The following is a 17221-nucleotide window of genomic DNA, read 5'->3' on the forward strand; positions in this document are numbered from 1 at the left end:
GTCTGTCATGCATTGGAAGGAGGAATAGTAACAAGCAGTCTTATTGGATCTTAAGTACTTAAAGTTGGATACAATGTTAAAATTCAAAAAAGATTTGTTAATTGACTGATTGAACTTTACTGAAAACTCATGAACAAAATAACCAAAAAAGAAAGGCTTCTCATTTTACTAATAACCATTTATTTGAAAAAGGATTATTCTGTATGAGTAGTTCACTGAACTCCTCTCTTGACCTAATATCTTATTCATCTTTGCATCCCACTGTAGGACTTGTCAATGTGTCTGATGGTTAATGCACACTAAATAATTTCTGACTGAACTTAACTGATTTTAAAGTATAAATAACCTAAGTCTTCAGAAATCTTTATTATTAGTGTTTTATAACAATCTTATATTTGCCAAAGGATATAAGTAAAGATAGAAGTAGAGAAAATATATTTTCATTGATGTAATATAGATGAAACTGGTGTAAGTTGAAATAGATGTAAAACATCTACTGCTTAAAATGTATTTTGAATGATTATTAGATTATTCCCAATCTATTGGGAAAAACAAATTGCTAATTAAAATCCTTAAAAAAGAGTTTTGAACTATAAAGTTACCTACCAGAGGTACTCATCACTCAATACATTTTTACCATTGTTACTTTAAGCAGTTATCTTAGATCAATTAAAAATAAAAATGGATGGTTTTATTTTACCTTAATTTATTTCTTCTCTAATTTCTTCCTTTCTTTATATAGAGTACAGTTTCTAACCTACTATCATTTTCCTTCTCCCTGAAGAACTTCTTTTAACATTTCTTACAGTGGTGAATTCCTTCCATGTTTATTTGTCTGAGAAAGTCTTTATTTCTCCTTTATTTTTGAAAGATAATTTCACTGGATTACAGGAGTCTAGGTTGGTGTTTTTTTCCTTAAACATTTAAAATATTTAATGCCACTCTCTTCTTGATTGCATGATTTCTGACAAGAAGTTCACTGTAATTCTTATCTCTGTATGTTTTATTTCCTTTACAAGTAAAATTGTGATTGTTTTCCTCTAATCTCTTTCAAGGTTTTCTCTTTGTCTTTTGTTTTATGAATCTTGAATATGATATGATGAAATGTAGCTGTTTTATTATTTTGATTTTTTTTTGTTTTGTTTTTGTTTATTTGTTTTTTGTACTTGTGTTTGGTGTTTTCTGAGCTTAGGTCTGTGGTTTAGGATCTGTATTGATGTGAAAAGGTCTGGACCATTAGTACTTCAAATAATTCTCCTGCTCTATTCTCCCTTTCTTTTCCTAATCAAATTATGCATGTTACACTTTTTGAAATTATCCCAGTTCTTGGATATTCTGTTCTGCCTTTGTCATTGTCTTTTCTCTTTGAATTTCAGTTTGGGAAGTTGCTATTGACTTATATTCAAGCTCGCTGATTATTTCCTAGACCATGTTTAGTCTATCGGTGATCCCAAAGGCATTCTTCATTTCAGTTGCAATGTCTTTGATTATTTCATTCTTTCATAGTTTTTTTTAATCTCTTTGCTTACATTACCCATATGTTGTTGCCCATTGTCTACTTCTTCCATTAGAGTCCCTAACATATTAATCACAGTTATTTTAAATTTTATGTCTGATAATTCCAACCCTTGTGTCACAGGGTTGAGTTCTGATGTCTCTGAGGACTCTAGTGTTTTTTGCCTGTAAGCATACGTTGTAATTTTGTTGTTGTTGAAAGCTCAGTCTGATGGGAAATGAGGCAAACAGGTCTTTAGTGTGAGCTTTTATGTTGATCTGGCTAGGAATTGGGCTCTAGTAATGTTTACTGTAGCTGTATGTACCAGAGGCATCAAATGTCCTTTTTTGTGTGTTTTGTTTTCCTTTCCCTGTTGACATTGAGCCTCTCTAAGTACTCTTCCTCAGAGAGATTCTGTAATCTATTGTTATTGTACTGAGCCCTGATCGTGTGATGGTAATGTGTGCAAGTATTCTTTCATCTTATCATTAAATTTGTATCTTTAGTGAATGTTCGTTCTTAACTGTGGTGACTGTGACCTTCATGGGTGTTTCTAACCCTTCTCCCTCCTTAGGTGATAATAAGGCCAGAGAGAGCTGGAAAGGGAGCAATGTCTTTACTGCAGATTGGATAAACTTCTGGTAACGTCTTTTCCCCAGAAAATAGGCCTTTGTTATGGAAACCCTCTTGATCTCTTTCATACTGATGACTCTTCCCCTACTTCTGTCAATGCTATGGGGGAATCAGCAGTAGATCAGATAAAGCAGAGGATCAAGTCAGCAATTTAGAAGATAAGGTAGCAGAAAACACCCAATCAGAACAGCATAAAGAAAAAAGGCATCCAAAAAATGAGGATAGTTTAAGGTGCCTCTGGGAGAGCATCAAGCGTACCAACATGTATATCATAGAACTACCAGAAGAAGAGAGAGAGCAAAGAATTAAAAGCTTATTTGAGGCAATAATGATGGAAAACTTACCTAACCTGGCAAAGGAAATAGACATACAAGCTCAGAAAGCACAGAGTCCCAAACAAGATGAATGCAAAGGGGCCCACATGAAAACACATCATAATTAAAATTTCAAAGTTAAACACAAAAGAGAAAATCTTAAAAGCAGCAAGAGATAAAGCAGTTGGTTACCTACAAGGGAGCTTCAATAAGACTGTCTGCTGATTTCACCACAGAAACTTTGCAGACCAGAAGAGATTAGCACAAAACATTCAAAGTAATGAAAAGAAAGGACCTGCAACCAAGATTACTCTGTCCAGCAAAGCTATCATTTAGAATTGAAGGACAGATAAAGAGTTTGTCAGACAAGAAAAAACTAAAGGAGTTCATCACCACCAGACCAGTATTACAAGAAATGTTAAACGTACTTCTTTAAAAGAGAAGAAGAAAAATATATGAATAATAAAATGGCAATAAACTGCATATTTATTAACAATTACTTTACCTATAAATGGATTAAAAGCTCCAATCAAAAGACATAGAGTGGCTGAATGAAAAAAAGAACGAGGCCCTTACATATGCTGCCTACAAGAGACTCACTTCAGATCTGAAGATGCACACAGACTGAAAGTAAATGGATGGGAAAAAGATATTTCATGAAAATGGAAACAAACATAAAAGCTAGGGTAGCAATACTTACACCAGACCAAATAGACTTTAAAACAAAGGCTATAATAGGAGACAAAGAAAGACTCAGTAGTCCTACTTCTGGATATTTATCCAAAGAAACCCAAAACACTAATTTGAAAAGACATATGTATCCATATGTTCATTGCAGCACTATTTAGAATAGCCAAGATATAGAAGCAACCTAAGTGTCCATCAACAGATGAATGGATAAAGAAGAAGTGGTGTGTGTGTGTGTGTGTGTGTGTGTGTGTGTGTGTGTGTGTATATATATATATATGATGTAATATTACTTAGCCATTAAAAATGAAATCTCGCCATCTGCAAGAACATGGATGGACCTAGAGGGTATTATGTAAAGTGAAATAAGTCAGAGTGAGACAAATGTCATATGGTTTCAGTTATAAGTGTAAACTAAAAAAAAGAACAAAATAAATGAACAATAGCAAAAACCAAACTTATAGATACAGAGAACATGTTGATGGTTGCCAGAAGGGAGGGGTGTTTAGGGAATGGGTGAAAAAGGTGAAGGAATAAAAAGTAAAAGTGGTAGTTACAAAATAGTCATGGGGATGGAAAGTATAGCATAGGGAATATAATCAATAATGTTATAATAACTATGTACGTTGTCAAGTGGGTACTAGACTTACTGGGATAATCTCTTTGTATGCTATATAAATATCTAATCACTATGTTGTACACCTGAAACTAATACTGTATGTCAACTGTAATTGAAAAATTAAAAAATTATTTTTAAAAAGTCTTCTGGAAATATTGTTTTAACTCATTTTTTTCCTAAATTGTAAGTTAAGTGAAGGTATTCTTAACCTGGAGAGAATATGAATAGAAATAAAAATGAAATCAGAATGATTTTCATCCTTTTGTTCTATGTATCTATGATGACAATATTCATTATAACTATTAACATATTAATATGTATCATATGTATCTCAAATAGATGTGAAATTGACTAGTATGAGAAAAGTTACCTGACATTTTTGGCATTATTAGTAAAAATTAAAACTAAATCAGGGAAGAAACTATGTTTCATTAACTCAGATTCTGGGTATACATACAAGAAAGGTCTCTACATTTGTAAATTCTTGGCATATAACACATAATTTTGCTTGAAGTTTGAGCAACACAGATGATTTTTTCCAAAGTCAGTGTATCCCAAATCATGTTAGGCTATTTTATGTACAAAGATTTAGCCATTCATCACTAGCCATTTTTCATACTGCCTTTAAATATAAATACCAAAAAAACAACAACATTGTGTTCTTCTTGTAACAGTTTTCTCCATTTAGAGCTAACAGGGTTATATCAAGGACACAACAGGTGGTTAATATATGTCTAATGAATTACAGTCAACTTTTTTTTCAAAAAAAAATGAAGAACCAGTCCCTTTATACCTGCACAATATAGGAGTCTCTGCTGACCCCATCTCAAATTCTCTTTATCGTTTAACAGCAAGTATCCTCTTTTTGTCCTTTTATCAATGTATATCTTCCTCTCCATCTGATTTTACAAATAACTAACTTTGGGTTCAGGAAAAGACTTGCTTCCTTTTTCTGAATGATAGGTTGAAAATTTATTTAACAGAAACTGATCCAGTCAGCATGGTTAAGCTGATCAAATTTATCTTTAACAACATTTTAGCGTTCTTTCTGCACCATTTTTCTACTGACTGTATTCTTCTTACTAGCATCTCAAGACCAATGACCCGTATTTGGTGCAATAATTTAGGTCTGATCTGAAATTATTACTCAGATCTTCTTGTTCTCTCCAACAGAGGGTTTTGTTTTATTTTGTTTATGTGATTCATCTCAATTAGGTGTTGGATGGAAAGGAACCAGCTCTAATTCAGACTGATATATAAAGGATTAATAGCTTTCCAAGTTCCATTTGCTCTAGAGGAGTGGATGGTTAAACCAAATAAATCTCTGGTTAGGTGTTAAGGGGTTATTTATTTAGTGAAAGGGGGTTCATTAAAATTCCATCCAAAGCTGAGGCCAGGGCCAGACAGAGAGCAAACCTGGGACTGGAATCAGGATTAGTCCCATTTCTGGTCTCTGCTCTCCCCTGGAGTGGGACAGCATCAAAGTACAGAGAAAACAAAGATAACATGTGCATGGAAGATGTTATATCCATGAACTCAGTGGATAAGGTCCCAGGCCAGACAAGGTTTGGGGCAGAGAATGACAATGGCTAGTGTACCAGATATTGTATTAGTATCAGATGTTACAATATAAGCAACAGATAACAGAAACACTTGAAGAAATCAGCACTCTTTTAAATGACCTAGATACCAATTTCTTGTTTTGTCTTCAGATTTGGCAAAAGAGAAAGAAAATCAATACATTCTGAGAATTATTTTGATTTATTAAGTTTTGGTGACGCTCTACCAACTCTATAGGTATAAATCTGCTAGTAGTTGAACAATACTTCATGGTAAAGATAATTGTGATTTCAAATTCATACCCTCTGACTCCAGTGCAATAGCAAAACATGCCTTTAGGAAAGCTCGCAAGTTACACAACCTGTTGGATTCAATACAGTAAGAATTCCTTGTGTCACTGCCATGAGTTGATAATCCAATAAAAGTTCATGTGGCAGAAGAGAGGGCAATGCCTACAGAGTTTAAAAGAATGCAATAATCTCATCTAGAAGCAAAACAAAAAGAAGTAGAAATATTCTTGCGATTGTTGAAAGCATATTTTTAGTAAGACCCTAAAACTCCTTTGTCCTTTTATGACTTTGTGGCTGATCAACATTTTTTTTCATGCACTTTGAAAGCCAAATTCATTACATTCCTCCATTATAAAAACTGGTTTTGTAAGAATAAGACTTGACCAAAACAAACTACTAATAAAAATCCTGTCAATATTAACCAACAGTGAGGAAATTGACCTAAATATCAAAAGTAGGAACGAAGACATTATAGCTTTGAGTTAGGACTAGAAGGAAATTGGGAAGAGTTTTGAAATTTCAGTGCCTGTGATCACCTCAAATCAGAGTCAACAAAGACTATCTGCTAAAGGAAAGCTGAATCTAATATTTTTTAAGGTTTCAAATAGATAGGGAAAACCTGAAGGAAACAACAGTATATTGTCTATGTTGTATAATAAAACTTTCCCCCAAATGAACTGTTTCCTTCTGATAGAGAACGAATTTGTCATTTTTGAATCCTTTTTGAGTAAAGGAAATTCTCTGCTATATGTATTTAAAAACAAAACTAAACTCTACTCAGCTAATTATGAAGCAAATTGATTAAGCTACAGAATCATAGTTTTTAAAACCCATCAAGAGCTGAGAATGCACATAAATTTAAATGAAGAAACATAGCTGCTTTCTTCAATGGAAGAGCAATAAGAAGACAAGGAACCCACCATAAGGACATTCCAGTCTATTACCAAATTTCTAATAGCCACCTGTGGTCTAGAATGATGGGTTAGAATACCAAAACCCCCCAGCCACAGAGAGAGCCTGCACCGACCCACCAACCCTTTTCTTCACTAAGTGCACCAAAGACCGGGGACAAGCAAGAGAGCCAGAGAACTAAGGGTCAGGTGACAGGGCAGAGAGTGATTTTCCCAGGGTCAGAGAATTCAGGCACAGGGCTTGAGAGGAAAAAAAGGAAAACTCAAAGAGATGGAAGCTAAAGTCTAAGGCTTCATGCTTTGAAAAGCCCATGTTGGGACTAACATAAAGTATAAAGAAATCTTTAGAGTCCTCCATTATTCAGATTCCAAGCCCTACTGAAGCAAATGTCCTAATCTCATATTCAAAATATTTGAAGACAAAGTTAACTCACTTTAACAAAAGCTGTAACAAAACAAACTAAATGTGCAAGATATAAAAAATTAAAATGCTGGAAGAAAAATTATAATAACAGAAATAAAGGTTTATTTGATAGACTTAGCAGCAGATTATACAAAGCAGTGGAAATGATAAGTGAACTTGCAGACGGGCCAATTGAAATTATTCAACCAAAACACAAAGAGATAAAAAAAAGCATAAGAAAAATGCCATGGAGCATTTTAAGGTCTGTGGGAATAAAACCAAGTAATTTAACATACATATAAACATAGTATTTGTATATAACACACATATTTTAAAAAGGAGGAGAGAAAGTGAATGGTACAGAAGAAATATTTGAAGAGATTATGAGTATGGTTTTCCAAAATGGATAAAAGATATTAGCCCATATGTTCTTGAAGCTCAGCAAACCACGCAGGATAAATAAAAAGTAAACCATACTTAAGAAAATTATAGTTAAAATGTTGAGCACCAAGGATTAAGTGAAATTCATAAAAGCAGTCAGAAAAAAACTCTGACAACTCAACACACACAGGAAAACAAGAAGATTGATGACTTATTGCTGGAAAAATACTTGTACTGAAAGAAAATAAACAAAAAACCTGTCAAACTGGAATTAAAATTCTATCTTCAATGAAAATGTGCTTCAAAAATGAAGGCAAATTAAAGAAACTTTCAAATAGACAAAAGGTAAAAAATGAGAAATTTTTCCCCAGAAGATTTACACTATAGGGAAAAAAATAGATTATTTAGGCTAAAGAAAGTGATACCAGAAGGAAGCCCAGATATGTCAGAAACAATAAAGAACAAATTTGTGGGGGTAAATATAAAAGAACTTCATATATATACGTATATATAATATATATGTTTTCTATTATTGCTATAACAAATTATCCTGTACTTAGTGGCTTAAACATGTATTATATCACGGTTCTGTTGACTCAGCTGATTTCTCTGCTCTCAGTTTCACAAGGTGTCAGCAAAACAGGCCCTTTTTGAGGGGCTCTGGGAATAATCCTCAGAGTCAAATTCTTCATGATTGTACAACTGAGGTCACATTACCCTGCCAGGTATCAGCCAGGGGCCATCCTTAGCTCCTAGAGGTCTCTCTAGTCCTTGCAGGTGGAACCTCCATTTCAGAACCAGCAACAATGCATCACATCCTTCTCACACTTGAAATTTCTGAGTGCCCCTTTTGCCACCTCTCTCTTCTGCATCTTCTGCTTCATCTCTCTTCTGGTTCCAGCTAAAGAAAGTCTTTACTTTAAAGGGCTCATATGATTAGATTGGATCCACATCAGTAATTCAGGATAGTTCCTCTATTTTAAAGTCTATAACCTTAATTACATATGCAAAGTTTCTTTTATCATGTATTAGGTTGGTGCAAAAGTAAGGTTGGTGCAAAACAGTTTTGCAATTGTTTTTAACCTTTTAAACTACAATTACTTTTGCACCAACCTAATAATATAACATATTCATAGATTCTGGGAATTAGGGGTAATATATATTTTTATTTTTATTTATTTCATGCAAAAATAACAATGTATAATATATTCTAGAGGCAATAGTATCTATTTAACATTTATAATAGAAGCACAAAGGATAGGAGGGGAGTAAGATAAAAGTATATTTTTTGTAAGATTTTTACATAATTTAAATTACTACTATATGATTTGAAGGTATAATGTGATAAGTTAAAGATGTATATTATAATCTCTAGAGTAGCCCTATCCAATAGAACTTTCTACAATGATAGAAATGTTCTATATCAACACTATCCAATATGATGACTCTTACCTACAAGTGACTATTTAGCTTTTGAAATATCGCTATTGTGAGAGTGGGACTACATTTTAATTTTAATCTATTTACATTTAATAGCGAAATGTGGATACCATATTGAACAGTGCAGCTCCAAAGTAACCATCATAAAAGGCAAACAAATAAAGAGGTATCAAAAAACAAAACAAAAAAGGTTGGGTAGATAAAAAGGAATACTAAATAAATTCTCCTGCCCACAGGGTCCAGAAAAAGATCATCTGCTTCTGGAGGGAAGAGGTGGAAGCAAAACCATCTGCCTCTGTGGAAGGGGCAGAAAACTCCCCTTTCTAGGAAAAATCCATTGCTTCTGGAAGAATACATATGTCTGAGAAAGGATTCATATGCAGAATATATAGAGAACTCCAAATCTTCAATTAAAAAGACAAACGCCTTCATAGAAATGGACAAGAGTCTTGGCTAGACACTTCAGAAAGGAAAATATATAAATGAGAAATAAGTACATGAAAACTGCTAATTGAAACCACAATGGAATACCATTTTGTACCAGTGTAATGGCTAACATCAAGAGGATTGATAATACCAAACGTTAGCAAGTATGTGGATAAAGTGGGAATGTAAAATACAGAAACATACATTTTTTTAAATGTGAAATATGCAAAACAAGTTTACCAAATCCAATCTGGCAATGTATTAAAATAATTCTAACATATAGAATTTATCCCACAAGTTCAAGAACAATTTAACATCAAAAATTTTAATACGGTAACTTACTGCATTATCAAATAAAAGATAAAAATTGTAATACCGTCTCAACAAATGCAATAATTAAACATTCAAGAAAACTCAAAATTTATTACTAGTGAAAAAATACCTAGCAAACTAAGAATAGAAGGAAATTTTCTGAACCTGATATTATTGACAAAACCCTACAACAAATATAATTAGTCAGAAATAAGAATTATCATTGTTGTTTCCATTTAACATGTTTTTGAATATCTGAACCAAGGAAGATAAAAGAGGTATATGAACAGAAAAGAAATACCAAAATGTCATTGTTCATAGATGATGTTATCATATATGTGGACTAAGTAAACATACAACTAAATTATTAGCACTATAGAGAATTTAGGGAGAAGTTGGGTACATTTCTATTAATCACCAAAACAATTAAAAGTAAATGATGATAAAATGAAACAGTAAAAAAAGACATACAATCACTTTGTTGATAAAAGTATAATATATTCTACAAATACATAAAAAAACAACCTAAATAAATGAAAACAGTAATCAATGTTTATGACTGGGAAACAACAGTAAGGTGTCAATTCACCCAAAATTAATCTATAAATTTGGTGCAATTCCGAAAACAATCTAATAACATTTCTTATGACTCAGAGTTTGATAATTAGAATTCAAAAGAGTGCAATCAGCCAACAAGAGTCAAAAGAGTTTTGAGAAGAAGGCTATGGTGGAGGAAGTCACTCTACCAGATATTAAGATATGAAAAAGCAATAGCAATATAGTAATAAAAGCAGTGTGATATTGATGCATGAATGGAAATACACCATTGGGACAGAAAATCAACTGTAGAGGTAGGCACATATATATTGAGAAATGGTGGATGATTAAGTTCTTTTTCAAATCATTAGATGGAAATTGGGCAGTTAAATAAATGTTGCTTGAACAATTAGTTATAGAGAAAAAATAAAATTAGATTCTTAGATTATATACTATTCTTGGGGGAAAAAAGTGAATTGAAGACCTAATGTAAAAGTAACACTTTGAATTTTCTAGAAGAAATTATTGAAATACAACTTCATTATATTAGAAAACAGATATTTTTAAAGACACAAAAAAGCGCAAACCATAAAAGAAAGCTCTGTTCAATTTGATTACAATAAAATGAAGATTCCTGCATGACTAAAGACCCCATAAACAAATCTAAAAGGCAAGCTACCAAGGAACAACACTTACTGCAATATTTGGCTCACAAAGGATTTATATCTGGAATCCACAAGTAAATTCTATAAATAATAAAGGAAAAGACAATTCCATAGAAAATAGGTAAAATATATGAATAGAACATTCACAGTATATGAAACTCAACTAATAAATACAGATTTTGAAACTTACTGAGCTGAAGAATAGTTACAATGGTGGGAAGAATATGCAATAATGATTTAAAAAAGATTTAATGTAAAGTAGAATATTGATGATTCAGGAAAAGGTAGGGGAAGCGAAAGGTTCCAGAGTGACAGAAGGGCATGGAGGTCAGAGCCCAGAAGGAAGAAGCATTTTAATTCTATGGGCCACCTCCTCTAGGAGAATAGACAGAAGGAGGAGAGGATGCATGTAGGTTTGTGGGTGGGATGGTCAGGCAGTTAGTCGATTCTTTTCAGGTGGATTTTATTTTTCTCTGTGAAGTAAATTGTAGTATCATCAGCTGAACTAAATAGCTATGGTATAAGATTGAGAGAGAAGTTGCAATTTGAGGATAAAAAAAGAAAGTTTGAAATAATCTTTAGAGAAGGTAGGAGGGCAAGTTTACCAGAGAAAAAGATAAAGTTTGTAATTCCAAATTTATAGTGGGACTTATTTTCCAAAGCAGATGATTGAGTTGATACAGAATTAGGGTTTTCTGAGAAAAAAAGGCAAAGAATTCAATGGTTTTATCAGAATAACTATGGAAATTTTGGGTCATGTAATTGGATCTCAAAGGGGAGAAAAAAGGGGATAAGAAGATAAGGGCTAAAATGGAAGAGTCGATGAACTGGAGAGCCCAAAAGGGTAGAATAACAACCATGTTTAAGTAAACTAAAAAGATCAGAAGCTGTGATGGAAGTGAGAAACTTGAACTGGTGATTTTTAGAAATGGAGCAGTTTGTGTGGTGACATGTTATAGGAGGTAACAAATGGAGCAAGTTGTGGATTGGAGATATCTGGTATTTGGGTAACTGTCCACATGAACATTCAATTGGTTGGAGAGGAAACCATGAGCCTGGAGTCAAAGTATCAAACAATATGGGAAAATGACTAAGAGATGCCCTGTTTCCCTGAAAATAAGACCTAGCCAGACCATCAGCTGTAATGCGTCTTTTGGAGCAAAAATTAATATAAGACCCGGTATTATATCATATTATATTATGTTATATTATATTATATTATATTATATTATACTATAGTATATTATATTAAAGACCGGTTTTATATTATAGTAAAATAAGACCGGGTCTTATATTAATTTTTGCTCCAAAAGATGCATTATTGCTGATCGTCCAGCTTGGTCTTATTTTTGGGGAAACATGGGAGGTAGAATGCAGTGCCAAAGAGGTGGATAGGGTTATACAACATCTGGAATACTCTCTCCTAAAATAGAGAATTGTGATATATACATGACAGAGCCGCTTCCATGGGTCTTTAGGAATATATAAGTGATTGCAAACTATATTCCAAATTATTGTCATATGTACAAGAAAGAATAAAACCAATAGATAATTTAAATTAAAATATAAAAATTTCACATAGGGATCTTACAAGAATGTGGCTTCAGCACTACCATGAATGAGAATAGAATCTAATATATTCATCTTTTAGTTATTAAAATTACTTGACGGTTCTAATATCCGGCTGGAGTCTTCTACTGGTTTGAAGCAAGAAAGAGTTTTAAGTGTTTTGTTCAGAAGAACTTGGCTTGAGAACATTTTTGGCTGTACTTGAAGTTGAGTAACTGGGACATGAAAGTAGGGCTGCTCAGAAGAGAGCCAATGAGCCCAGTCTGCTGCCTTAGGCAATGTGTGTCCTAGTCGGAGTCCTATTCAGGAATTCATGTCATCAGAAGTTAAGTGGTTTGTTCTTATTAAAGAAGACATTGCTTGCAAAGACATGCCAAGTAGTGTCCAAAGAAGTGAATCAAGGTATAAAATCTGGGAGGTCCTTAGAGTTGACTTTGCACATAGGACAAAAGAAGCATTTGTGAGGTGGCAGAGCGTCTGTGAAGGGAATTCTTTTAGCAATCCAAGGGCCATTTTGGCATAGGCAAGGAGATCACTCAGCAACACTGGCATTTCTATGGCCATAATTTTTTGCCAGGAAATATTTACCCCATAGTCTAACACTGTCTGCTCCTAAATTAGGACAAGCAGTTACCATAATTCAATGACATTAAATAAGTTTTTGGGGGGAATAAATATTCTGGAGATGTACTGTATGTATCAGCTCACAACTGAGCATGTTCCCCAAGAAGATCATGTGGATGAGAAACAACTTGTTTCTGTGAGGGCCACAAAGAGCTCTAAATTCAATCCTACATTAAAATTTTATCCGTATTGGTTTTATTGGCTGCTCTCTCCCATCCTGGCTCTGGAGCCATCTTTTAAACAAAAAGACTGGCTGGGGGTGGTTTTAACCTAAAATCAGAGATTATGAAGAGTGTGTGTGTGTGTGTGTGTGTGTGTACAATTTCCTTTTATGGGATTGCCAATCTCAAAAAGATGTACTTTGTCAAACCACCCATATTTTAGTGACAAAAATATCATATTGTACAGAAAAGCCATCCAATAAATTATCTTATGGTTACAACAGATGTAGAATAGTTTGATTCAGTGTTCTCTCTTTGAGATGGGGGAACTGAGATCTAGTTGTATTCAGTAATTTGCTCAAAGTCACAGAGCTAGATAGTGATAGAGCCAAGATTAAACCCAAGTCTCTTGATTTTCGGTCTAGAGGTTTTTTTTTCAACAGTAACAACTTATCTAGACTTAACTCTGTCTTTTCCTCTTCTCAGCCTTTGCTCCTGACCATGGAATACCATCATTCAGTGCAGTGCCCTTACCGCAAAGCCTACCAAATCTTATTGTAAAATACTTCCAACATAAAAAATGTCTAGAGTAGGTTTTAAAGAAAACACATGTACCTATAGGGTTCTAAAAAATGTAGATGTTATGTTTTGTTTGTGTATCTTTCCCTTCTCCTCACGTCCCAGAGGTAACCATTATACCAAATCTTGAGTTTATTATGTCAATTCAAGTTGTTATATTATCTATCTATCTATCCACACACATTCATACGTGTATAATTCTGCATCTATGTTTTGTTCAATATTATATTTTTAAGATTTATCTTAACCCTATGCAATATTCCATGGTATGGATGCAATAATATTATTTATTTATCCTTCTATTGATAAATGCAATTTTTAAAATCTTTCATAATATATACAGTGTTTCAATGAACATATTTGTGACTATCTCTTTGAGCACATTTGTAAAATAGTTTCTTTAGGCCCCAGAAGTAAATTGCTAGTTCAAGAAATGCATGTACATGTGATTGGCACAATAATGGCTCCCCGAAAGATGTCCCTGGAACCGCTGAATATGTTACTTTAAAGTACATAAAGGACAACAAATGTGATTAATGTTAAGGATCTTCCAAAGGGGAGGTTATCTTGGATTACTCAGGAGGGCCCAATCTAATCACAAGAGTTCTTGAAATCAGAAGAGGCAGACTAAAGGGTCAGAGTTTACCTCCTGAAAAGAATTCAACCAGCTGGTGCTGATTTTGAAGATGGAGGAAGAGGGTAAGAGCCAAGGAACCATGGCCAGCCCCTAGAAGCCGGAAAAACACACGGTAAATGGATTCTCTCCTAGAGCCCCAGAAAGAAATGCAGCCCTGCGGACACACCTTGATTTTTGCACTGACCTCCAGAACTGTAAGCTAACAAATTTGCATTGTTTTAAGCCTTGAAGTTTGTAGTAATTTGTTACAACAGCAGTACAGCATATTCAACTTTACTGTTGCTAAATTTCCCTCCAAAGTAGATATACCAAGTTCTATGCTATCAATTTATGAGAATCTCTGAGACCCTTTAGCCTAGAGTATCACCAGACTTTTAAATTTTTGTTTGTTGGCTGAGTTTGAAAATGTATGCAGTTTTCATGTGCATGTGATTTTAACTTTCATTTTCCTAGTTATTTGTGAAGTTGAGCATTTTATTTTTATGTTACTAGCTATCTGAGCATCTCTTTTCTTGAATATCTTGCTCATGTATATTGCCTTTATTCATTTCAGATTGTTATTCTTATTTATTTGTAATCATTTATATATGTTGGACAGAAAATCTTTATTGGTGGAACCCCATGCAAATACAAGTTACCATTCTGTGACTTCCTTTAACTATGGTGTTTTATTAAATAAAAAATTTTAATTGTAATGTAGACAACTGTATCATAGTTTTTACTTAATGAGTTTTTTATTTTGGTTCTTATCTAATACGTCCTTCCCAATTTCAAGATCATAAACATGTTCTACATTTTTTTTAGAAGTTTTAGGGTTTTTTTCATATTTAGGGCTTTCAAATATTTGGAATTACTTTTTATTTGGATACCCAGTTGTTCTAATACTATTTATGAAAATTCATTCTTTTTGCACTGATTTGTAATGCCACTTCTCAATATCAATATATGTATGAATCTGTCTGGGCTCTCTTTACTGACCCATTGTTTATAAGTTTATTTCACTTCCTGCCCTACACTATTTTAATTACTCTAACATTAAGTATGTCTTGGTATCCTCTTTCCAGCTTGTTTCTTCTAAATTTCTTACTGAATCTTGGACTTTTGCTCATTTGTATGAATTTTAGGATAAGCTTGGTAAAATCCATTAAATGCACACCACATTCTTTCTGGGATTTTGTTAAAATTGGATAAAAAATGTAGAATGAGTTAAAGTGAACTGATATCTTTTGAATATTAGATCTTCCATTTGTAACCAGAACATAATTTCCTATTTATTCAGGGCTTTAAAAAATCCCATTCAAATGTATAGTTTTCCCCATCAAAAGCTTACTACACAGCTTTTGCTAGGTTTATTTACTGTTTTTGTTGCCATTGTTTTACTAATTGATGATTATTCATATGTAGGCATGCTACTGATTTTTATATATTGATCTTGTATCTAGCAATCTTGCTGAATATTGTCTTAGTAATCTCGATTGTAAATATTCTTGAATTTTATAACCAATATTTTTCTCAATAAAGATAATTTTGCTAGTTTTTGTACTTCTTATACCCCTTAATTTAAAAATGTATCTTGTTGTCTGCCTTGAATCTCCAGTGCAATGTTTATTAGAAGCAGTCATAGGAGGCATTCTCATATTATTCCCGAGTTTAATTGGAATGCTTCTGAAGTTTCACATTTAACTATGGTGTTTACTGTAGGTGAGGTTCAGAGATTCTCCTTCTAGTCCTAATTTGCTAAAAATTATCATAAATGGACTTTGAAATTTATTGAACCTTTTTGTATCTATCTATAGGATTTTGTTCTTTGACTATTTCTACTTAGAATATATTTTTATGAGTAGTTGGGTAACTTTCCCTCATTTCTGTTTTCTGCAATATTTGTATAAGGTTTGAATTATTTGTTCCAAGAAGCTTTGGTATTTTTTTGGTAAGGTTAAGATTTTAGAAGTTAATAGATTTATTTAATGATTATCATTTCTTCCTCATGCAGTTTTGCTAACATATTTGTCTGGAAAGTTATCAGTTTTATCTAAATCTACAAATTTATTGACATAAATTTCTTCATAATGTTTTTATGATATAAAAATACTGTGGATATATGATATTTTCCAATTTTACCATTTCCATTCCCTTTTTCCATTATTATTTTTGATTCTCTTTCTCTTCTTTTATTGACCAATTCAGTCTACATTATTTCTTTCTTTAAAAGAAGTAGTCTTTGTTTTGTTGATTTTATTTATTACTTTCTATAACTATCTTTAGTTTTTCTTTGCTTCTCCTTTTATTGGGTTTACTCTATTAATATTTTCCAAGCTTATTGAGTTAAACCATTGACTTACTTATTTTTTACTAAGTGTATTTATGTTTATAAATTTTCCTCTAATGACTGTTGTACAAGCATCTCACAGGTTTTGGTATGTACTAGTTATATTTTTATTAAGTTATAAATATTCTCTAATTTCTATTGTAATGTTTTCTTTTACTAATTTTACAAATGAAACCATTTTAACTTTCCTAAAATAACTACATTTTTTATTAAATGGTTAATGCACTGTAATAAGAGGATGTTGTTTTTGTATTATAAATTATTTGAAAATAGTTGGGACATTACATGTGACCTAGTATGTGATGGTTTTTTAAAAATTAATTAATTTATTTATTTATTTATTTATTTTCAGTTATAGTTGACATTCAGTATTATTTTATGTTAGTTTCAGGTATACAGCATAGTAATAATTTATAATTATATAAATTATATGCATTTAAATAATTTATGCAGTGATCCCTGACTAATATGTGATTGATTAATCGTATAATGTTCCAATTACTTGAAAATACATACTCTTTATTTGTTGGAGGCAGGATTCAATATATAGTCTCTGTTAGAAAAAAATTATACATTGAAATTTTCTATTGGTTATATTTTATTTTATCAGTTTTCACATTATTATTGGGAACTCTTATAATTTTCTCAA

At 32.6% G+C, this 17221-nt stretch overlaps 1 long non-coding RNA gene across 7 annotated transcripts in view; it reads left to right on the forward strand.

Moving 5' to 3' along the window:
- Positions 1–15886, forward strand: part of LOC109460765 (uncharacterized) — a 317813-nt gene extending 301927 nt beyond the window's left edge. For all 7 annotated transcript variants that reach the window (XR_012496620.1, XR_012496616.1, XR_012496621.1 and 4 more), the window contains one exon: positions 8970–15886. This is a non-coding gene — a long non-coding RNA (uncharacterized LOC109460765). The remainder of the gene's footprint in view (positions 1–8969) is intronic.
- The last annotated feature ends 1335 nt before the right edge of the window (positions 15887–17221 follow it).

This window comes from Rhinolophus sinicus, linkage group LG01 (genome assembly GCF_036562045.2).
Source record: "Rhinolophus sinicus isolate RSC01 linkage group LG01, ASM3656204v1, whole genome shotgun sequence".
Taxonomy (NCBI): Eukaryota; Metazoa; Chordata; class Mammalia; order Chiroptera; family Rhinolophidae; genus Rhinolophus; species Rhinolophus sinicus.